Source organism: Bufo bufo, chromosome 3, assembly GCF_905171765.1.
Source record: "Bufo bufo chromosome 3, aBufBuf1.1, whole genome shotgun sequence".
In the NCBI taxonomy this organism is placed as follows: domain Eukaryota; kingdom Metazoa; phylum Chordata; class Amphibia; order Anura; family Bufonidae; genus Bufo; species Bufo bufo.
This window is the reverse complement of record NC_053391.1, coordinates 318,103,775-318,128,222: the sequence shown is the minus strand read 5'-3', so window position 1 is coordinate 318,128,222 and position 24,448 is coordinate 318,103,775. Positions and strand designations below refer to the sequence as shown.

The 24,448-nt window shown below is 45.3% G+C and overlaps 1 protein-coding gene across 3 annotated transcripts in view; it reads left to right on the top strand.

The window, feature by feature from the left end:
• The window catches only part of HIVEP3 (HIVEP zinc finger 3), a 156,307-nt gene that overhangs the window by 20,106 nt on the left and 111,753 nt on the right, over nucleotides 1–24,448 (top strand). For 2 of the 3 annotated variants that reach the window (XM_040424314.1, XM_040424311.1), the window contains exon 2: nucleotides 9,224–9,268. The exons of the other annotated variant lie outside the window; for it this stretch is intronic. The gene's annotated coding sequence lies outside the window, so the exon portion shown is untranslated. The remainder of the gene's footprint in view (nucleotides 1–9,223; nucleotides 9,269–24,448) is intronic. 3 annotated transcript variants of the gene reach the window in all.

Genomic DNA, 24,448 nt, shown 5'->3' with positions numbered 1-24,448 from the left:
TGAGCTGCAGCTATGTGTCTATGCCAGCTGGATGGGGAGGTCACTGGTGACAGATTCCCTTTAGGCCTCTTTTTCAGTATTTTGCGGTCCGGAACAGCTGGCCCCTGATAAAACAGTACTATCCTTGTCCGTTATGCTATCTTTGAACGGAACGTAAAAACAGAAATACGGAAATGGAAGGCATACGGAGTACCTTCAGTTTTTTTTGCAGATCCATTGAAATGAATGGTTCCATATATGGTCTGTATACGGAACGCAAATGGGGAAAAAAACTTTTGTGTGCAAGAGACCTTAGAGCTCGTTCACACGACTGTTGGTGTCCCGTTCCCGTATTGTGGACCGCATTTGTCATTCCGCATCACGGATGCGGACCCATTCATTTCAATGGGTCCGCAAATCCGGAGATGCGGAACGGAAGCACAGATCGGAACACTACGGAAGCAGTACGGAGTGCTTTCTGGGGTTCCGTTCCGTGCGTCCGCACCTCAAAAAGATAGAACATGCTCTCTCTTTTTGCAGAACGGAGGGATCGCGGACCCATTCAAGTGAATGGGTCTGCGATCCCCTTGCGCCTGCCTCACGGAAGGTGCCCGTGCATTGCCGACCGCAATTTGCGGTCCACAGCACGGGCTTCACACGTTCGTGTGAACCAGCCCTTATAGGGATATTCCAGGATTTTAATATTGGTGGCCTTAATATAATATCAGTGGGAGTCTGACACCCTGCACCCTGATCGGCTGTTTCAGAGTAAGGGGTCCATTCACACGTCTGTAGTGTATTGCGGATCCGCAATACACCCGGCACCCCCATTGAACTGCCTATTGCGGACAAGAATAGAACATGTTCTATTTTTTTCGGGAGCCGCGGACCGGAAGATCGGGGCCGCGCTCTGGAAAGGCGGATGCGGGCAGCATCTCTTCCGGCCCCATAAAGAATGAAAGGGTCCGGATTCGTTCCGCAACTTTGCGGAACGGATCCGGACCCATTCTACTGACGTGTGAATGGACCCTAAGCATGACGGATTAGGTCTGGATGTGTTGCGGGTGTGAATGGACCCACAAGCATGACGGATTAGGTCTGGGTGCGTTCAGGGAAAATTGCACGATTTTTCTTGCTGTCATTTTTATATGCAATTGCGTTGCATGATTGCATTTTTTCCGTGCGGGTGACATGCGGATTGCATGTGTTTTTAATGCGCGTGAAAAAACTGTACCATTATATGTGTATTAAAATAGGTATGTGAAATATGTAGTAATACCTCATTGCTATAAAGATAAAATGTACGCACTGTTTAATGTATGCCTGTATCACCATAAAATAATTAATGAAGTTGTATTTGGCCTCATTACTAATAACTATCATTACATGTGTCATGTCAGTAAACTCCATATGTATTGTCTATACTACTGTGTTCATAATGGACATTAACTAGTTGGTAATTTTTTTTTAGGGAGATGTGTATTATAAATACCAAAATGTCAAATTACGTGTGTAAATTTGTTGATATTGTTTATAACTAAATTTTAATATTTATGTGTCCAAATGATTTCAAAATCATGTTTATCTAGTTCCGTGTATGTAGGTTATATAAATGTATAATACACATTTAAAATTATTAATGTTTTCTATGTCTTTGTGCTATGGTACATAAATATATGAATTCAATGTATATAATAAAGACAGGAAACAAGGAAATGCGTGAAAACCAAACTCTGTTTATTTTATTTTTTCAAAAATAATACACTGAACAAAAATATAAACGCAACACTTTCGGTTTTGCTCCCATTTTGCATGAGCTGAACTCAAAGATCTGAAACATTTTCGACATTTTCTACACAAATACTGTTCACAAATCTGTCTAAATCTGTGTTAGTGAGCACTTCTCCTTTGCCGAGATAATTCATCCCACCTCACAGGTGTGGCATATCAAGGTGCTGATTACACAGCATGAATATTGCACAGGTGTGCCTTAGACTGCCCACAATAAAAGGCCACTCTGAAATGTGCACAATTTTGCCTTACTGGGGTGCAACACATCTCCGTCGCATAGAGTTGATCAGGTTGTTGATTGTGGCCTGTGGAATGTTGGTCCACTCCTCTTCAATAGCTGTGCGAAGTTGCAGAATATTGACAGGAATGGAACATGCTGTTGTATATGCCGATCCAGAGCATCCCAAACCTGCTCAATAGGTGACAGGTCCGGTGAGTATGCTAGCCATGCAAGAACTGGGATGATTTCAGCTTCCAGGAATTGTGTACAGATCCTTGCAATATGGGGCTGTTCCTTATCATGCTGCAACATGAGGTGATGGTCGTGGATGAATGGCACAACAATGGGCCACAGGATCTAGTCACGGTATCTCTGTGCATTCAAAATGCCATCAATAAAATGCATCTGTGTTCGTTGTCCATAACATACGCCTGCCCATACCATAACCCCACCGCTACCATGGGCCACTCGATCCACAACGGGCCAGACACCATCAAATGTGAGCATTTGCCCACTCAAGTAGGTTACGACGACGTACTGCAGTCAGGTCCAGACCCCGATGAGGATGACGAGCATGCAGATGAGCTTCCCTGAAACGGTTTCTGACAGTTTGTGCAGAAATTATTTGGTTATGCAAACCGATTGTTGCTGCAGCTGTCCGGGTGGCTGATCTCAGACTATCATGGAGGTGAACATGCTGGATGTGGAGGTCCTGGGCTGGTGTGGTTACACGTGGTCTGTGGTTGTGAGGCCGTTTGGATGTACTGCCAAATTCTCTGAAACGCCTTTGATGGCTTATGGTAGAGAAATGAACATTCATTGCACGGGCAAGAGCTCTGGTAGACATTCCTGCAGTCAGCATGCCAATTGCACGCTCCCTCAAACATTGCGACATCTGTGGCATTGTGCTGTGTGATCAAACTGCACATTTCAGAGTGGCTTTTTATTGTGGGAAGTCTAAGGCACACCTGTGCAATATTCATGCTGTCTAATCAGCACCTTGATATGCCACACCTGTGAGGTGGGATAAATTATCTCGGCAAAGGAGAAGTGCTCACTAACACAGATTTAGACAGATTTGTGAACAGTATTTGAGAGTAATGGGTCTTTTGTGTATGTAGAAAATGTTTCAGATCTTTGAGTTCAGTTCATGCAAAATGGGAGCAAAACCGAAAGTGTTGCGTTTATATTTTTGTTCAGTGTATAAACAATAATGTGAAAAGAAAAATCACAAATTAAAAAAACGCCTAGGTGACCCAGTTGGAGCCTGAAACTGGGGCCCAGGGTAGGAGGGTAGTGAAGGGGGGCCAGAGTGGTGAGATGGGGCAGGTTAGGATGAGGAGGGGCCAGGCTGCACAGATGACTGGTCGCCATAGTAAGGTTGGGCATATGGGCGACTATGTTGCCCATAAAATTCCCTTGTGGGAGGCAACTGTGGGGGCCCCTGTGTCATCTGGGGAATTGGCACTTGCCGGGGGCTAGAAATGTGCCCATGGCTGCACCAATTTTCCAGACCTTGGAAACTTTCGGAAGGCTCATTAGGCGGAATGGCTGCCTCCAGAATGATCCCGAGAGCTGATTTGGTTCTCAGTATTCGCTCTGGAGGCAGATTCTTTAAATAATGAGCCAGACTCCGCGCATAAAGATCACAATGATCCTCCTGCCGGGCTCGAGACAAATAATCCAATACTTGGGTATTTATCGCAGCATCAGCAGTAGGCATTGGTCTGCGGCGGCGTGCTGGTAATGGCAAAGTGGGGGGGGGGCACAGTGGAGGCTGGGGGCTGAGAGGCGGTCGAGGTGCTGGGCCCTTCAGCACTGTCTTAAGGAGCTTCTGAGGCAGGAGGCTCCTCATCGCGCGTACTCTCTTCAGCTTTCTCCTCAAGGTTGTCCTCCATTCTACAAAATGAAAACAAACATAAACATGTAAATTAATATATGAACACACCAATATGTACTCAAAAATATTTTATTATATTACTATCATCAGCAAAATAAATTTTTAACATAATACTAGTTTAAATATGACTGATCACCACTCCTGACATGTATTCTTTATTTACTTCATGTATTCCCCATGTACTAACATTTCAGGAACATCTGTTATTATGGCTCAATGTTGTGCCATTCCTTTATTATTAGTAAAATAGACGTTCTGAATGAATTGCTATTAGCCTTCAGTTTTAAAGGGTACCGAGGGGTAGTTAACAAGTTGGGGGGGATGTACCTGCACACCTAAACATGGCTGCACTAATTGGATAGAATGAGTCTGTGCAGGTACACCCCCCAAACTTGTTACCACCCCTATGTACCCTTATAGAAGTCTAATAGAAATTCAATGATAACTTCAAGCAGGAATAATAAAGGAACGCCACTACATAAGAGTCATAAGAATAGATGCTCCTGAATTGTTATTGCATGGGGAATACATAAAGCTATTTAAAAAGCCACGTCAGGAGTAGTGACAGGTCCTGTGGAACTAACCAACATATTACATATGTGGTCATGTAGCTACATTATGGAAATTAGAAGTGGCATAGCTGGCCTTTGCAAATAATCCTATTCCACTTGTAATATTTTTCACCTACTTAGGCAAATACAAGGAGGAATCAGATTGGTTGCTATCGTCAACTATGACATTTCTAAGTTACACATTGGTACAAATGACATTATCCACATAGTAAACATACAGTGTGTATTGAAATACATGTAGTCGTCATTGTTTATAATGAACTTACGGACGAAACTCCATTAATGGGCTCAGGAACATCAGTTGTTCCTTGAAGAGATTGGGCCTTTAACCAAACAATACAATCTTAATAACAGAGGACATCTTATGCCATGTGCTATGCTAGGGAGGACAGCGTTTGACATGTGCTATGCTAGGGAGGACATCGTTTGACATGTGCTATACTATGGAGGACATCTTATGCCATACTCTATGCTAGGAAGAACAGCGTTTGACATGTGCTATGCTAGGGAGGACAACGTATGACATGTGCTATGCTAGGGAGGACATCTTATACCATGTGCTATGCTAGGGAGGACATCTTATGCCATACTCTATGCTAGGGAGAACAGCGTTTGACATGTGCTATGCTAGGGAGGACATCGTTTGACATGTGCTATACTATGGAGGACATCTTATGCCATACTCTATGCTAGGGAGAACAGCGTTTGACATGTGCTATGCTAGGGAGGACAACGTATGACATGTGCTATGCTAGGGAGGACATCTTATACCATGTGCTATGCTAGGGAGGACATCTTATGCCATACTCTATGCTAGGGAGAACAGCTTTTGACATGTGCTATGCTGGGGAGGACAGCGTTTGACATGTGCTATGCTAGGGAGGACAGCGTTTGACATGTGCTATGCTAGGGAGGACAGCGTTTGACATGTGCTATGCTAGGGAGGACAGTGTATGACATGTGCTATACTAGGGAGGACATCTTATGCCATACTCTATGCTAGGGAGAACAGCGTTTGACATGTGCTATGCTAGGGAAGACAGCGTTTGACATGTGCTATGCTAGGGAAGACAGTGTATGACATGTGCTATACTAGGGAGGACATCTTATGCCATACTCTATGCTAGGGAGGACAGCGTTTGACATGTGCTATGCTAGGGAGGACAGTGTATGACATGTGCTATGCTAGGGAGGACAGTGTATGACATGTTCTATGCTAGGGAGCACAGCGTTTGACATGTGCTATGCTAGGGAGGACAGCGTTTGACATGTGCTATGCTAGGGAGGACAACTTATGACATGTGCTATGCTAGGGAGGACATCTTATGCCATGTGCTATGCTAGGGAGGACAACGTATGACATGTGCTATGCTAGGGAGGACAGCGTTTGACATGTGCTATGCTAGGGAGGACATCTTATGCCATGTGCTATGCTAGGGAGGACAGAGTTTGAAATCTGCTATGCTAGGGAGGACATCTTATGCCATGCTCTATGCTAGGGAGGACAGCGTTTGACATGTGCTATGCTAGGGAGGACAGTGTATGACATGTGCTATGCTAGGGAGGACAGCGTTTGACATGTACTATGCTAGGGAGGACAGCGTTTGACATGTGCTATGCTAGGGAGGACAGCGTTTGACATGTGCTATGCTAGGGAGGACAGCGTTTGACATGTGCTATGCTAGGGAGGACAGCGTTTGACATGTGCTATGCTAGGGAGGACATCTTATACCATGTGCTATACTAGAGAGGACAACGTATGACATGTTCTATGCTATGGATTACATCTTATGTCATGTGCTATGCTAGGGAGGACAGCGTTTGACATGTGCTATACTAGGGAGGACATCTTATGCTATGTGCTATGCTAGAGAGGACAGCGTTTGACATGTGCTATGCTAGGGAGGACAGCTAGGATCAAACATGTATAGATTGTCCACTATACTTACCCAACCTCTGCCGACTCTGGCCTTGACTATTCTCCCAGATGGTACTGAAGAGGTCCTGGGCGATTTCGAGCCATGCCGCATCCTTCTTGTACCGGTCGTGGTACTCCCCCGACCTGCTGTCCCAAAGACATGGCCTCTCCTCGACCAGGAAGATCATCCTTTCAACATCAATGGACTTTTTGGCCTTTTGCATGTTTTAATTCGCTCCGCAAGGGCAAGATAACAAGAACAAGACTCTTTCCCATGCAGTGCCTGCAGCCAGACGCTGAGAGCTGAACTTCCTGTCTTAAATCTCTTCACTGTTGCTAAGTTACTTGCGTTTAAAACGCAACGCAGTGCATACGGATGCACTGCGTTTTTCACGCAGCCCCATTCATCTCTATGGGGCCTGCGTTGCGTGAAAAACGCAGAATATAGAACATGCTACGATTTTCACACAACGCAAAAGTGATGCGTGAAAAACAACGCTCATGTACACAGCCCCATTGAAATGAATAGGTCAGGATTCAGTGCAGGTACAATGCGTTCACGTCACGCATTGCACCCGTGCGGAAAACTCGCTCGTGTGAAAGGGGCCTAACTGCGGCGCCAGAACTAGACTGCTACATCTATTGTGTAGTGAACGGAGCGGGTGACAGCAGCGTTGCTCACATATAAGTGAATAGGAGCAGTGCTGCAGTTACAGTTTCCTTGCACTACACGGGTCTGTATAGTTCTGGAGTTAGGCCTCATGCACACGGCCGTTGGGCCGCCGTGGCCGTATTGCGGCCCACAAACGGCGGATCAGCAATCCACGGCCGCCGGCCGTGTGCACCCCACATCACGGATGCGGACCCATTCACTTGATTGGGTCCGCAATTCCGGAGATGCGGAATGGACTCACGGAACACCGGAAGCACTACGGAGTGCTTCCGTAGTGTTTCTTTTCGTGGTTCCGCACCGCAAAAAAATATGACGTCATACCACGGACCCATTGAATGGGTCCGGCCCACTGCACGGATGTTTCCCATGCATTGGGGACAGCAATTGCAGTCCCCAATGTACGGAACGGCCGCCCGACGGCCGTGTGCATGAGGCCTTACTATGAATCAGCTGATCGGCAGGGATGTGGGTTGTCACAACTCCGCCATTCAGATATATCGATGGTGTATCCAGAGGCTCAGTATGAAAAACCTGGACAACCCCTTTAAATTTGTTAAAGAATCTCCCAAATATAACACTGAGGCTTCGCTCACATCTCCGTTATGGAAATCCAGTTGCCTGATCCGGCTGTCGGCCGGACAAAAAAATCATTGCATGCGACAGTTTTTGTCTGCTCGAAACCTGGCATTTATGCAGGAAAGCGGCTGGATCAATCAATGGGAATCCGGCGGTGAAGTAAAGGATACGGCAGGCAGTTTCGGCACAGAGCAGCGTGCCGGATCTCCTAACGGAGATGTGAACGAGGCTTGAATGTTTTGTGTCTCTGCTCCTTTTCTAAACAGGAAAAGTCACTGCTTCCACTATTGATGACGACTTTGCTTTTATTTGTGCTTATTTCCAATATTCACCATTTTCTGTAATACTTTTCTGCTTCTCCAACTTTTTTTTTTCCTTCCAAAAATGGAAATCTCCTGAGTCAGTTGTCTGAGATTAGCAGCAGCTCCAAGCATCTTCCAGGGAAGCTGGATGAGCCTCTGATCAGTAGGTTGACAGCCAAGGGCCATCTCATTATGAGCTGCTCTGTGAGTGTGCGGGACGAAGAAGAGTATGATCTACGGCAGGCAGGATATATGGGGTGACAGGAGATGGATCCGTGTTACTGGCTGAGACGAGTACAGCATGTTACTCCTCAGCAGGCTGCCAACAATAGCCATGCAAAACTGAACCACTGAGCACGCTGGGTGAAGGCCACGCTCAGGCTGGGCATCTGCGGGGCGTGTATCTGGGGTGGTGTTATATGTCAGTGAATGGGGATTTAGAAATGGACGTGCGCTGTGTGTTTTTATAATATAAACCACAGTGTGCACTACTCATCATATTTTCTGTGGTTTCCATATTCAGTTTAATAGGAAAAATATGTGGTGTTGCTTGCAATTTTTAGAAGGGAAAAGCTCATGGGTCAGTTTAAGGTTTTGGCAGCACGGCTTTTCCATAATTAGTGCTGCATTATATATTAGTGCTATACGTAAAGGATAAGAGAACTGCAGTTTTAAAAAGAACTGGTGTAAGAAAGGAGAGAAATCATTAGTATTTATCTGACTAATGAATAATGTTTTGCTTTATTAAGGGTACGTTCAGATCTGTTCACCGTATCTGGCATTGGCGTATACTGCCATTCACTGCCAAATTTCCATTGACTCTAATGGGATCTCTGCCGGAACACCCTGCCAGATTTCGTAGTGCCGATGTGAGCGCACTCTTATTGCAAACCACGTGTGTCCTGCTTCATGTAAAACTGAAGTTTAGATATCCAACCTTGTAAAGGGGACCTTTGATCTGCTGACATATGTACTGTAATAACTTTAGCGAGCATTGCAGCAGTCTTTAGGGTACACACTGTACTGTGCTGGTGATTTCCACTGTGGTTTTACCCTTGGCAAAACTCAAGGTGAAAACCCTTTATATCAGGGATGCTCAACCTGCGGCCCTCCAGCTGTTGCAAAAGTACAACTCCCAGCATGCCCTAATAGCTGTAGGCCGTGCAGGCATGCTAGGAATTGTAGTTTTGCAACAGCTGGAGGGCCACAGGTTGGGCATTCCTTCTTTATATAGAATATTGATAAGCATGATAGAAAAGTTGCATCCGTACTAAGAGTCTTACATTTTCCAGGTGCTGCACTGTGCTGAGGGAGAAGTGCATCTGACAGCCTGACAGGTGAGATTTCTCTTTGCTTCTAGTTGGGAAGTCCATACTTTGTCCTCTTTGTTTACACTGTTTAGGGAAGACCCCTTTTACATTACGTATAGGAGATACATTCTTTAGGGAGAAACATTCCCTAAGGATGGATTACAGTGGGTTTCCCACTTGTGGTTTAACAGAGGCCTTACCTTGTCTTAGGGAAACTTCTCAGCCTACTGGGAGTGCCTCAACCTCTGCTGCATTGGTAGGGTAGGAATAAGGTTTGTCAGATCTGAAGTGCTGGGTCTGCTCTGAGAGCAGTTGTCGTTGTTAAATACTATACTGTGCCCTATAAAATGCACACCACTGAGCCACAGTGTATGACCAGGAGGACTGGAAATAACATAAAAAATCTACAGTGTCCATAACTTTGCATGCCAGGCATATGTCCGGGGAATCGCATTCCAGAGAACTGCTGCAGCAGAGGAAAAGTCGTTAAAGGGGTTCTCTGGGAATTAATAAAATAAAATTACTGAAATTACTGTATTTTTCGCTCTGTAAGACCCACCTGCCCATAAGACAGAGGAGGAGAAAAAAATATTTTTCATTAGACCTCAGATCAGACCGCTATTTAGACCCCCCAATGTTAATCAGACCTCAGCTCAGAGCCTCAATCACACTCCAATGTTAATAAGACCCTTAATCAGACCTCAGCCCAGATCCCAATGTTATTTAGACTTCAGCTCAGACCCCAGTGTTAATAAGACCTCCAATCAGACCCCCAATGTTAGTAAGACGTCAGATCAGAGCCCAAACAGACCTCAGCTCAGACCCCAATCTGAATGACCCCCAATCAGACCTCAGATCAGAGCCCCAATATGAAAAAAGACCCCCACCATTCAAACCTCAGATCAGACTCCCAATTTGAATGACCCCCAGACCTCAGATAAGATCCCCAATATGAAAAAGACCCCCCCCCCCATTCAGACCTCAGATCAGACCTCCAATGTGAATGAGCCCCCAGACCTCAGATCAGGCCCCCATGTTCAGAGCTAATAAAAAAAAAAAATCAACTTACCTCTCCTGCCCCAGACGCTGCCGCTTCTAGGATCGAGCTCTCTTCTTCTTCCTGCCATGCGCTGTGCTGTGACCCGACGTGCACAGCGTGAGGTCACAGAGCACCGATGTCCTCATTCTGTGCGCAGTCACAGCTCAGCGAGCGGCCGAGGCCCAGGAAGCAGTGAGTACAGAGCCTGGGGATCGCTGCATTCACCACTTTCTGGTCCTCCTACACTAATGAGCTCATTAGTATTTGCCCCATAAGACACACTGACATTTTCCCCCTACTTTGGGGGGAAAAAGTGCTTCTTATAGGGCAAAAAAATACGGTATTTTATTATAAAGAAATTCTTAAATACCTCAATCAAAAGGGAAAATAAAATGGCCACTGTTGTATTAGTACACACAAAACCTGTACTAATCACACATCAGGATAAGTTACTTGACAACCCTGAGGTAAAGAGCTGCCTCATCCTCCTCTCCGTTCTTCTTGTCAGAGATTATGATCATGAATACAGTTTAATATGATATTCAGCTGAATCTCTGTGGGAATGGAGTTCATTAGGAGACATGAAGCACAGAGAGGAGGGTGGGGATGTGGCTGATGAGCAGCAGCACTTGTATGCAGTTTCCATTACTACAGTCTGTCCTGTCTGTCCTCTTAGTACTTCATGTCTGCTCATGAACTCCATTCCTACAGAGATTCAGCTGAAGATCTTATCAGGATAATAATCTCTGACAAGTAGAGCAGAAAGGAGGATGAGGCAGCTCTTTAGCTCAGTGCTGTGAAGTAACTGCTGTGTGATTAGGACGGGTTTTATGTGTCCCAATAGGATGGCGGGCATTTTATTTTCTCTGATGATTGCTCCCTAGACAAAATAGGCCATTATAGGAATTTATAGCTAATGAAATGTATTTGGGAATATATTTATAAGAAACTAACATTTAAGTATTTTCAATAATTTTATTTTCTTAATTTCCGGAGAACATTTTTAAGGTGGGAGGCTCAGATTATGAAGCCTTAGATCACTGGCAGAAGAGCTTTTATTAAACTAGTGAGTCTTTTGGGTTCTGGGTTTCATTCTTTTTTTTTTTCTCCACTAAGGACGTACATCCATATAGGGTATGCTGTAGAAACCAAAATCTGTGACATGCTCCTTGCATAGCAGAAATTGAATTGACTTTCACCCAGTGTATTGAAATGGTAATACCTGTGGACATTTCAGGGTTACCTTGTGGTTCCAGTGTATGAAATTAAAGAAGGCATATGACCCCTCTGATGTTGTGTAAGTGTACCCACCCCACATTTACCTGAATGTCTGGTAAGGGTACCCTGATTAAATTCGGTGCAGGGGAGCAAGGTTCCACTTATTGGAAGACAGGAGGGAGCCGGAGGAAGGGAGTTACCAAGCTGTGTGTGCAGCTGACCTCATGCCGTATATGACCTGAGCTCAGCCTGTGAGATAACCTGCAGCATGACCTGGCGCTAACTGAGGAAAGGGAAAGCTATGGAAGGAACTGAGGAAAGGAAAGCCATGCTGGTGAACAGAAAGCAGTGGGAGCCATACTGGTCAATGAGAAGGATACATTACTGTACTGCTGTACTGATTTCCAGACCTCTAAGACTGGCGGGACCCGCATTGGTGATCATATTTACCTAATCCCCAGCGCTGGGTCCTGGCTCGTTCACTCCCCGGCCTACGGTGCTTGTCTTGGGTCCCTCCATGTAAACTTCTGGTTTGACCCCACTGCAGCTAATCACTGCAGGTTACATGATCAAGAAGCACCGGTAACCGTGCTACTTCATGCAGAATAAAGAGGCCAGTAAGGTCTTTCAGTGTACTACACTCTCTCTTACTGATGTTACAAACGGGGGACTGAATAAAATGAAAAAATTCCGGTGTACTTCTTTAATGAAAAACATAATGTGATTCTGTCGGCTCAGCTATCTCTCTTAGGGGTCATGCACACGACCGCATGTATTTTGCGGTCTGCAAAAAACGGATCCGCAAAAAATATGGATGGCGTCTGTGTGCATTCCGTATTTTGTGGAACGGAACAGCTGACCCCTAATAGAACAGTACTATACTTGTCCGTAATGCGGACAATAATAGGACGTGTTCTGTTTTTTTTTTTGCGGAACGGAAAAACGGACATACGGAAACGAAATGCACACGGAGTAACTTCAGTTTTTTTTGCGGACCCATTGAAATGAAAGCAAAAAAACCTAAATGGACACAGAGAGAAAATACATTCATGTGTATAAGCCCTTAGATGGTGAATGGAGTAGCAGTGTGCATGCTTGACCACCGCTTCATTTATACAAACCAGCATTCTCGTGATCTGTGGGGTCCTGGTGGTCAGATTCCTACTGATCAGATGCTTATTCTCTATTCTGTGGATAGAGTTGATTTTGTGACACAACCCCTAGAGGGCTGGACTCACACGCTGCATGTTTTGGGGGCCTATTTTATGTTAAAGTGTGTAGTGATATATAAGACATGCATACATACAAGCCAGATGTTTTGGTTTGTGGTGTTTTTGGCGTTTGAGGCTTTTTTTTTTCAGGGGCAGCATCTGACGTTGTTTCCATAAGTTTTTCTATAGAATTTGAAAAATTACAGAATGCCTGTTTTAAATGGTACAAAATAAGAATCTTTACCAAAACACATAAAATGTTACTCTTTGCATTGGAGCCCTAAAGGTCATGAAAGACCATTTTTTGGTTGTCTCAGAGGTTTCACTCCCTGTCATTGTGAGCAGTTCATATTGGACCTGGGTTCTAGACACTTAAGATGTTAGTTTGCGCTCAGGATCCTGTAGGCAGTGGTTATTGCACCTGTTTGCCGCGTGGCTTGTTATTTTTAAATGGGAAATTTTCATGAAAATTGTTCTCTTTTACTTCCTTCATAAGTGGAGGTGGTTTGCGGTTCAGTGAGCAAAAATGGTTTTGCCTCTTTTCTTTGTGCATGATTTTTTTTAACAATGTGTTGCTTTCCTAAACTTCACTAAAGCTGGCCATACACATTTTACTTTTGGCAGACAAAACCACTGAGAACAGCAGGCTCGGGCGACACAGGGAGTTCCTGAGGTCATCTGGATTTTCACCCGATCCTATTGTTCTCCAGTGAGATAAGCAGCCAGCAGAAGTGTCTGGCAGCAGCTTTCTCCACTCTCTCATTGCATACACATACACGTTGCTGATCCGAATGTGTATAGGGAGGCCAGGAGAAAGACTGCAGGGATAGCTCAGTGTAACGTAAAGTGAATTAGAAAGATTTGAGAATGAACAAGCTTATGCAGGCTACGTGAATAAATATATTTACTAAGTGTGATAAACGATAACACCAATAAATCACATACAGAATAATAAAAAGTAAATAAACATCACTAGCCTAAATGGGGTGGAGACTCCGTCAATCATGCTATAACCCATGGCTGTCTAGCCCGTTATAACACATGTCCGACATCCCAGGGTGGGCAATCATACTCCCATCCTACCTAGAATGGAGGTCTGGTGGAGTCTGCTGAGACAAGGTGAGTCACAGAGTATAAACCTGTTAGCCCCTCCTCCAGTGTGCATCACGCATGTCTCTAAAATCACTCAGGAAGGTGGTCTTATCAGCACAATGGAGGATGAGTACTATCTCTAACCCACTTCATTACAAGGGAAACTTATAAACTGTTACACAGAGTATTAAACAGAATAAAAGGGGAAAACCAATCAGTCACTTAAAAATACCCTTACAATACACTCAGTTTGTTCAGCCAACATGTGCATCGGCAGCTGGAGTCTAGGAGCCGACAACCCCAGTGGTCAAAATGTGTGACCCATTAAAGAAAAACCGACGCACCTGTCCGCAGTGCCAACGTTCTAGTGCTGCTGCCCCATTCCCAGCTGCTTCTAGTCCCAGATGAACCGGAAGTGGCTTGGTCCCATGACTGCTGCTGCCAGTTTCTAGGCTCGGTGACATGTGCTTGAGTGGCATGTCACTGCTAGTGAGGTGCCATCCATGCATATGTGGGCACTGAGACTAGTCATTGGCTGCCGGGAATGTCCTGCCGGGAATGTGGCTGCGCCGGCGAAACAGCGGGACTGCACACAAGTGAGTGTTTTTTTTTTTTAATGGGGCACACCTTCCGACCATTATTGGCTCCTAGTCAGGTCAACCCCTTTAATGTCTGCACTGTACTTAGCTATTTCCGCCAGTCACGTACAGTTGAGTGAAGCAGCAATGTGCACATGCGACCACTACTCTATTCAAATGGGAAAACATAGGATCCCTGCTCTTGATCTGTGGGGGTGCCAGCTGTTGGACCCTTGCCAATCAGACACTTAGGGGCACATTTATTAAGACTGACGTTTTAGATGACGGTCTTAATAAACCCCTAAGCTGTCAGCGGACGGCCTCTTCATAACTTCGGTGCATCCAGCGCCAGTTCTAAATGTAAGAGAGCTTCCTTGCTGTCTTACATTTAGACCAATTTTTATGTCTAAAACAGGTGTAGAAAATGGTAAATGAGATGAGCCTGTCGGCCTGCCCCCTTCCCCGCCCATGCCATGCCTACATTTTTAGACCTGGCATGAGTGGGGAGAAGTGGCAGATTGCGGCGCAACTAGCTGTTGCGCTGCAATCTGCTCCTGAAATACACCTAAGGTTACTTTCACACTGGCGTTTTGGCTTTCCGTTTGTGTGATCTGTTCAGGGCTCTCACAAGCGGTCCAAAACGGATCAGTTTTGCCCTAATGCATTCTGAATGGAAAAGGATCCGTTCAGAATTCATCAGTTTGCCCCCGTTCCGTCTCCATTCCGCTTTGAAGGCGGACACCAAAACGCTGCTTGCAGCGTTTTTGTGTCCGTCTGATGTAAGTGAGCCAGACGGATCCGTCCTGACACACAATGTAATCAATGGGGACGGATCCGTTTTCTCTGACACAATAAGACACAATAGAAAACGGATCCGTCCCCCATTGACTTTCAATGGTGTTCAAGACGGATCCGTCTTGGCTATGTTACAGATAATACAAACGGATCCGTCTTGGCTATGTTACAGATAATACAAACGGATATACGTTCATGACGGATGCAGACGGTTGTATTATCTGAACGGATCCGTCTGTGCAGATCCATGACAGATCTGCACCAAACGCGAGTGTGAAAGTAGCCTTATATAGGCGTATTTCAGCTTCTTAAATGACCCCCTTGGATAACTGTTCGTCATGGGTCAGCCCTTTTAACCATCATATTCATGCAGCATGGTTTTCAGGTAAAACTGAAGTATTGGGCTCTATCCTAGGCACTAGATGGCCTGATGGGTTCAGATTAGCTGTTACCCAGCTTTCCCAGAAATGGATAGAAATAATAAATGTCTCGATGAATTTTTGACATTTTCATACAGTTGCTTATATTGAAAGAGCTCGATTTATTAGAATTGCCTTTTGGATTTCTGAGTTGCACAAGAATGCAAAATGTAAATGCTGAGTGATATCGGCAGAAAAAGAAGCACGATTTACATACGGTACTTCCTGGTCTCATGGCATTGAGTCACGGTAATATTACAGCACCCAGAACTTCCCCTGTCCTCTGACCACATCCACCCAGCTCCAGTGTGAGGTGGAGATATTTCTCAGGCAGCTATAAATAGACAGCCATAGGAGGGTGCGTGGGCGCAGGAGAGAATTGCGGGGGAGGAAAACCCGCTATATATAGGTACTTCCTCTCCTCTGACACTAAAACTGGAACAATGCAATCTTGAGAGATTTTATCATTACCGTCAGACTATGCGGGCCATGAGGCTGACGTCATCAGGCCTCCCTGACCCGTACAATATGGGGTTGGTTTTCTCTCACTGGCTGCTGATATTACAGTCGGAGTCATATAGCGGATAATTAGATTTTGTAGATATTAAATTCTGCGAATATAGTAGTTGGGTCTAGACCTTGTACAACTACAGATTCTACAGTTTTTTACTCGATTGTGTCACTGTATCTGTCAGTGGAAGGTTATACAAGAAGAGTCATTCTGCTGTCACTTTATTGTATTGTATTGCAAGGTATTTAGATGTGAAATTACTTAAAGGGGTTTTCCGAGACTTTAATTCTGGTGGATGAGCTGTTTGAGACGGCTCACAGCTTTTCCTAGGCCAGTGACGACACATTTTCGGTCATGTGGCCTAGGAGCAGCTCAGCCCCGAAGAAGTGAATGGGGCTGAGCATGATAACAAGCACAGCCACTATACTGTACGGTGATGTGCTTGGTGAGCTGAGAGAAGGCGCTCACAAGAGCAGTGGTGGTTTATCAAGCAGCTAATCGGCGGGGGTCCCGGGCGTTGGACCCCCACAGTCAGAAACTGATGACCTATCCAGAGGATAGGTCATCATTATTAAAATGTCGGAAAGGAGAAAATCCAGTGAAAATGATCTTCTGATACTTCATGAGAATATTACATTGGTATATAATGTCTGACTGGTATTGATTTCCAGTCTGAAAGGGCTTTAAAGGGCTATATCACCTATATTTTTATCAATAATTAAAACCAGATACTGATCTTTTTTTAATTTGTTGTGTTTTTATTTTTATACGGTTAGTTTTTTTTTATTCAGTTTTCTATACATGATTTTAAGGGGCGTCCATATTGTCTGATGTGCTGTTAAAGGGAGACTGTCAGCTGTTTTTACCATGCAGTAGTAACTACTGCACTAAGTAGGAGCCGGGGAGAGCTGGGCAAACATACCCTCTGTGAAGCTGTTATCATCAAGAGTAGTATGAATATGAGTTTTTATTCTGCCAGGCTGAAAAAGTCCAGGAGGTGGAGCTTCACTGTGAAGCCCTGGTAGCAATGTGCATTCTGCTGCTTGACAGCCCCCCTCTCTGCTGAGTGACAGCTGTAGCATCCAACCCAGAGACTGTGGCCAGTGCAAAGAGCACTTTACAATGAAGCTCCGCCTCCATGGCACATGCAGGAGCAGAACCTGGCAGTATCAAAGTTCATATTCACACAACTATTAATAAAAGCTCCACAAAAGGTATGTTTGTCCTGCTCTCCCCAGCTCCTGCCTTTTGATGTCAGCAGTTCAGTATGGTCAAAACTGCTGATAGACTCCCTTTAGCAGCCTTTACACTGGGTTCAGACCTGAGCGTATTTGATATGCGCGTTTAACGCTCGTTTTTGTCGCGCGTTTTTGTGTGCGTTTTTGTCCATAGTCAACGAGCGTATTACGCGCGTTTGTGTAATTGACAGCAGTGTCCTATGGCCGCAAACGCGCGACAAAACGCCCCAAAGAAGCTCAAGAACTTGTTTATGCGTCGGGCGTTTTTCAGCGTGTTCGAACGTGCTGTAAAACGCGAAAATGTGAACCAGTCCCATAGGGAAGCATTGGTTTGCATCGGTTATGCGTTTTACAGCGCGTTCGAACACGCTGTAAAACGCGCAAGTGTGAACTTACCCTAAGTTCACACTTGCGCGTTTTACAGCGCGTTCGAACGCGCTGTAAAACGCATAACCGATGCAAACCAATGCTTCCCTATGGGACTGGTTCACATTTTCGCGTTTTACAGCGCGTTCGAACGCGCTGAAAAACGCCCGACGCATAAACAAGTTCTTGAGCTTCTTTGGGGCGTTTTGTCGCGCGTTTGCGGCCATAGGACACTGCTGTCAATCACACAAACGCGCGTAATACGCGCGTTGACTATGGACAAAAACGCACACAAAAACGCTTCCGTCATGATAATACAACCGTCTGCATCCGTTATGAACGGATCCAGTTGTATTATCTTTAAAATAGCCAAGACGGATCCGTCATGAACACCATTTAAAGTCAATGGGGGATGGATCCGTTTTCTATTGTGTCAGCGAAAACGGATCCTCCACCATTGACTTACATTGTGTGTCAGGACGGATCCGTCTTGCTCCGCACCACATTGCGGACAGAAAAATGATGCTTGCTGCGTTATTCTGTTCGCAATGGGGACGCAACCAAAAGGAACGGAATGCATTCTGGTGCATTCCGTTTTATTCAGTTCAGTTTTGTCCCTATTGACAATGAATAGGGACAAAACTGAAGCGTTTTCACCCGCTACTGAGATCCCATGACGGATCTCAGTAGCGGAAAAGGAAAGCGCAGATGTGAAAGTAGCCTAAAGTGGTTATCCAGTAATATATATTATAGTATCAGATCGGCGGGGGTCCGACACTTGGGACTCCTGCCGATTAGCTGTTAGAAAAGGCTGGGCGCTCAGTTAGAGCCGCAGCCTATTCCTGGGTCATGTGACATCACCGTACATCGGTCACATGGCTTAGTTGCAGCTCAGCCCCATTGAAGTGAATGGGGCTGAGCTGCAATACCAGACTTCAATGGGGTTGTTAATGATAACCACACTTTTTTATGTATGTAATTCTGCTCTCCTGGAGATTTAACTTTTTTTTTTATTTGTATTTTACTATATCTTATAAAGTGTATTTTTATTTTATATATATATATCACATAGTGTCCCCCATGACGTCATTAAGACACTGATGCTCTAAGAGTGCCTCTAGGATACTCCTATGGGGTTGGATAACGCCAGACATACTTGGCAGCGTCTCCGTTCAGGTCTATGTTATCGCTGGGAATAGCCAGCACTGTATTTTCGGGGCTCCATAGCAGTGAATGAAAGAGGGGGGGGGGGATAGCTGCTTTTCCTTCGGCAGCCCCTGTTTTGGAGATTCCAGAACCCGCCGCTGTCTGACTTTTATGGCGTCTTCTAGTTTTATGTTCCAGGGTGCCTGCATCATAACTGCCATGTGTTACAGTAAAGAAGGAGTTTTCTCACACTAGGGCTCCACCAGTCAATAGACCCAAGGGGCCACAGTGCTAGGTCAAGTGTCCCACCGGAGTTTTCTCTGATCGGTGCCTCTGACAACCCCTAATGTGCAGGATACGGGCAGTGGGGCAGAGATGACGTTCCGTTAGGAGTGTTCGCTGTGTTTGGAGACCTGGTGACAGTCCCTACAGTCAGCCCCCCCGATAGCCCGGTAACAGCCATAGCCACCCTCTGCCGTATCTGATAGCCCGGTCACAGCCATAGCCGCCCTCTGCCATGTTTGATAGTCCGGTCACAGCCGGAGCCGCCCTCTGCCCTGTCTGATAGTCCGGTCACAGCCGAAGCCGCCCTCTGCCATGTTTGATAGTTCGGTCACAGCCGGAGCCGCCCTCTGCCCTGTCTGATAGTCCGGTCCCAGCCGAAGCCGCCCTCTGCCATGTTTGATAGTCCGGTAACAGCCGGAGCCGCCCTCTGCCCTGTCTGATAGTCCGGTCACAGCTGAAGCCGCCCTCTGCCATGTTTGATAGTCCGGTCACAGCCGAAGCCGCCCTCTGCCCTGTCTGATAGTCCGGTCACAGCCGAAGCCGCCCTCTGCCATGTTTGATAGTTCGGTCACAGCCGGAGCCGCCCTCTGCCCTGTCTGATAGTCCGGTCACAGTCGCTGTATTGGGTGACACCCCTCTTAGGACTAAGGTCCTCATACACATTAGATGCCAGTGGCTGCACCCATGGACTCCTGTCTGCTTCCCTTGCATTATGTTAATTGGTCATGTGATGCAAGGGAAGCAGATCTCCACTGTGGCCAGTGATTGTCTTGATGCCACTGCAGCCAAACGTTTTCATGGAGAAACCCAAGACAAGCAGCGGAGGCCGGGAAGCGAATGAGCCAGGACCCAGCACCTAGGGATTACCAACGCAAATCTGGCTAGTCTGACAGGTCATAGAAATGAGTGTACAACCCCTTTAACTACATGGGCTGTAGCTTAGAAAAACCATGCTCCTAAGCATCCCAGCTATATTATATGTATTTTAAATTTGGCGACTAAAAATTTCATTTGGCTCCTAAATTTTTCAGGTTAGGAGCCAATGGCTTCCTTGATATTATTTTTTGTCTGGAGCACTGAAACAGCTGATCTGCGGGGTGCCAGAACTCGGACCCCCGCCAATCTGATCCTGAGGATAGGTCATCATTGTCTACCACTGGATAACCTCTTTAATGCTATATATGTTAGGTTTTATTCTTCCAACATTTAGGTTTCTCTATTGACACCTCCTTAGCACAGGACAGGCTCTTCAGAAAAGCACTTGGTTTACCAGGCTTCTTTTCCACTATATTTCCAAGGCAGTGTAGTCACGGGAATAGCTCAAAATAGCTACCATCTCATTTCACCAGGTGACCAGGTCCCATGAGACTGAGAGAGAGAGACACTGTTTCATACAAAAATAAAAATGGTATCCTTGAAATCTAAACTAATGAATCACAACATTTTTTAAAATGCTGTTATAGGCACAAAAAAAAGGTGACAGGACCAGTTTATTTCCAAAATGAGAGGGCTTTATATAGCACTTAAAGTGGTATTCCAGCTTTAGCCTTTTACACTGTACTGCGCTTACCGCCTTCCCACAGCTCAGTCTCAGCGCAGATGCTCCTGTCAGTGATGCTTCAGGTCCAAGGCCTGTACACATCTGGACGTGCATATGGTATGTCACTGGTGGGTCACGTGCCACTTGGGGACACGTCATCACTGAGGCTAGTGATTGGCTGCAGTGGTTCACATGACTCCCATCTGGATGTATTCAAGGCGGGGACCAGAAGCATCGATGAGAGGAGGCCCTGCACTAGAACCAAGTTGCGTGAAGCAGGTGAGTGGATTTCTTTATTTAGGTTGTTTATATATATATATATATAACAGTATAAGTCACATGTCAAGAGTTGCCTAAAGCTGCTGCCGTTTAAAGGAGTTGTCTAGATGTTGGCTGTCGTTTTCCTAAATACCTCTTCACAGTACCAGATATGACCTATGGACTGGCGTGGTGCTGTACCTGAAAGAAAGCAGCCAATTCTTTTTCCAGATGTGTAAAACTTATTTAAGGGTACTTTCACACTAGCGTTGTTAGAATCCGGCATGCAGTTCCGGCAAGCCGTGTACAAATGGATAGCCTTTTTTTCCGGATCCATTAGACTGATCCATTGATATACCAGATCCGTCTCCTCCGGTATCATCCGGAATAACGGATCCGGTATTTAATATTTTTCAAAAGCCCCCGCGCATGCGCAGACCGGAAAACCGGATCTGGCGATGCAGCAATTTCTGGAACACTTGGTACCGGATCCGGCATTAATACATCTCTATAGAAATAACCGGCAAGTGCGGTAGTGTTCTGGGATTTTGTGCGGAAAAAATATCGCAGCATGCTGCGGTATTTTGTCCGGTCAAATACCGTACAAGGGATGGAAAGGAAGACATCCTGATGCATACTGAACGGATTGCTTTTCATTCAGAATGCATTAGGACAAAACTGATGCGTTTTTTTCTCCGGTATTGAGACCCTTTACTGGATTTCAATACCGGAAAAGAATAGCGCTAGTGTGAAAGTAGCCTAAGACCCTTTTTTGTCACTGGAAATATGACAAAACATTGTAAGCAAAGGTCCCAGTAAATCATCTTGAGTGCTTTTCTTCTTTTAACCCCTTAATCACCAGTTACGGATATATCCGTTGCAGACAGGTGTCTGACCCTGCTCAGAAATGCATATATCTCTCACTGGAGTCCTCCCCTGCATAACAGAAACGGGACAGATCTGTTTTGCAGCCCATAGACTTATATTATGATGGAATGAATAACGGAATACCTCTAAAGGCATTCTGTTATGCATTCTGTCAAAGAATTGCGTTATGGTCCGTGGTAACGGAATCCATAACGCAATTCACCTTTTATGTATCTGTAGACTATTGCTTCCCCCTTAGTGAATCCATCTGAGGGAAGCTCTGATGGCTCGTTCTGTTGCCCTTCTCTCTGAACTCCTGACAGCTCAGGACCAGACGGGTTAGAATTTAGCTACAATGAATATTCATGTGCTATTAGGAAAGCACAGATAAGGGCTACAGAACGAGCCTTCTGAGCAAGCAATGCTGACAGTCAAAGCTATAGAGGAGAAAACTGTTCAACATTTTTAATAAAAGCCAAATGAAATAGCCCAAAATGAATAGAATGCAAGAATAAAAAGAAATGTCCCCATGGTGTCCATAGCCTTTAAACTTTTTTTTCCACAATTACGAAGTACGGTAGCTCTCATTTGATTGATCACTGAAATCTCTACAACTTTGGTCCCGTAATGGAGATCCCAAGGACTACTTCGGCTTTGGATCTGTGTGTTTATACATGCCTACAGAAAAGTAGATGTCTTCAAACCTGATCTTAACCCAGGCTCAACCTTATAGCTATAGACCCACATAATGTATAACCAATGTTTAGTGTCAGTACACGCAAACAATAACCATGATTGTTCTGTTACTTAGGTATTCTCCGCTAGTGTCCCCATGGTTAGAAGGGAGGGGTATAGGCATACAAAGGGTAAGCATTGTCTTTGACACAGGGTGTTTAAGGGGAATCGGTCATGCCATTTTGTTACAGTCACATCCCCTTGTCAGTTCTGCAAGCAGCTTGTTCTGTGACTGTCACCCCTCGTCCCTCATTCATTTGGGACATCACCATGCAGAATCGGCATGTGGGGTTTGAAAGTCTACCAGTCTACCTTGTGAGCCAGAGGCAGTTTTCATTGACTTCTTTTACAGGATTTTTCCAGGTTGCACAAAGGGTTAATTGCAAATCTTGGCGACTGATACATTGCAGACTTGTACATTGCACACATTGTGTGAGTCATTGTATTGACGTGGAACATTACTGCCCTGCATGAGCCCCTAATGGGGAAGTCATGTAGAAAAAAATCATCACTTGTATCTGTAAGTATATATAGGCCCTATATACACCAATCAGCCATGTCATCTTAAGACCACCTGCCTAATATTCTGTAGGTCCCCCTTTTGTTGCTGCAACAGCTCTGATCCATTGAGGCATGACCTTAATAAGACCTCTGAAGGTGTCCTGTGAACATCAGGATGTTACAAGCAGATCCTTCCAATCTTGTAGGTTTCGAGGTGGGGCCTTTATGTATTGGACTTGTTTTTAAAGCACACCCTCAACTGAATTGTGATCTTGAGCTGCTTTCATATCTGCAGCATTGCGATCTGGCCGCCTGATCCGGCAGAGAATGCCGGGAATCTGCCAGACACAAGCCTCAGCATGCAGCGGTTTGTGTCGGCCCAATTCTCAACATTTTTGCCAGAATGCAGCCAGACCCCATTATACTTAATGGGGTCTGCAGGCATTCCATTTGCATCCGGCAGTGCCAGATCCGAAGAATTCCAGCAGGCTGTTTTCTGCCAGTAGATGTGAAAGTTGCCTTAGGAATTTGGAGGCGAAGTCAACATCTTGAACTTTTATTCATGTTTCTCAAACCATTGCTGAACAATTTTGCAGTGTGGCAGAGAGAATTATCTTGAAAGAGGCCACTGCCTTTAGGGAATACTGGTGCCATGAAGGGGTATATTTGGTATGCATCAATGGTTAGGTCGAAGTAAATCCACGTGAATGTCATGACCCAAGATTTCCCAGCAGATCATTGGCCAGAGCTTCACACATCTAACAGCCTGCCTTCTTCCAATAGCACATCCTGGAGTCATGTCTTCCATCCACATGATGTCAAATAAAACTTGATTCTTCAGACCAGGCCACCTTCTTTCATTGCTCCATGATCCAGTTATTAGGTTTGAGAACTCATTGTAGGTGCTTCTGGAAATGTATAGGGGTCAGCATTGGTCACAGTGGCCAGTCTGAAGTTGCGTAGCCCTGTGTGCAGCAAGCTGTGGTGCTCAGTTTCTTCTGACCCTTTTCTATCATAGCCAACATTCATTTTTTTTCAGCAATTTGTACTGCAGGAGCTCTTATCTGGGATCAGACCAGGCAGGCTAGACTACGCTCTACACATGCAGTGAGCCCTGGGTGCCCTATCACTAGTTCACCAGTTATCCATGGAGTACTTTGCTAGATACTAACTGCTACATACCCGGAACACAAGACCTGCCGCTTTGGAGTTGATCTCACCCAGTCGTCTAGCCATCACAGTTTGTCAAGGTCCCTTAGGTCCTTATTATTTCCCATTTTTCCCACTTTCGACACATCAGCTTCAAGAACTGACTGTTCATGTGCTGCCTAATACATACCACTCATTGACAGGTGCCATGGTCATGAGATAATGCTGTGGTTTAACTTTTATGGCTGTCATCGCAAAG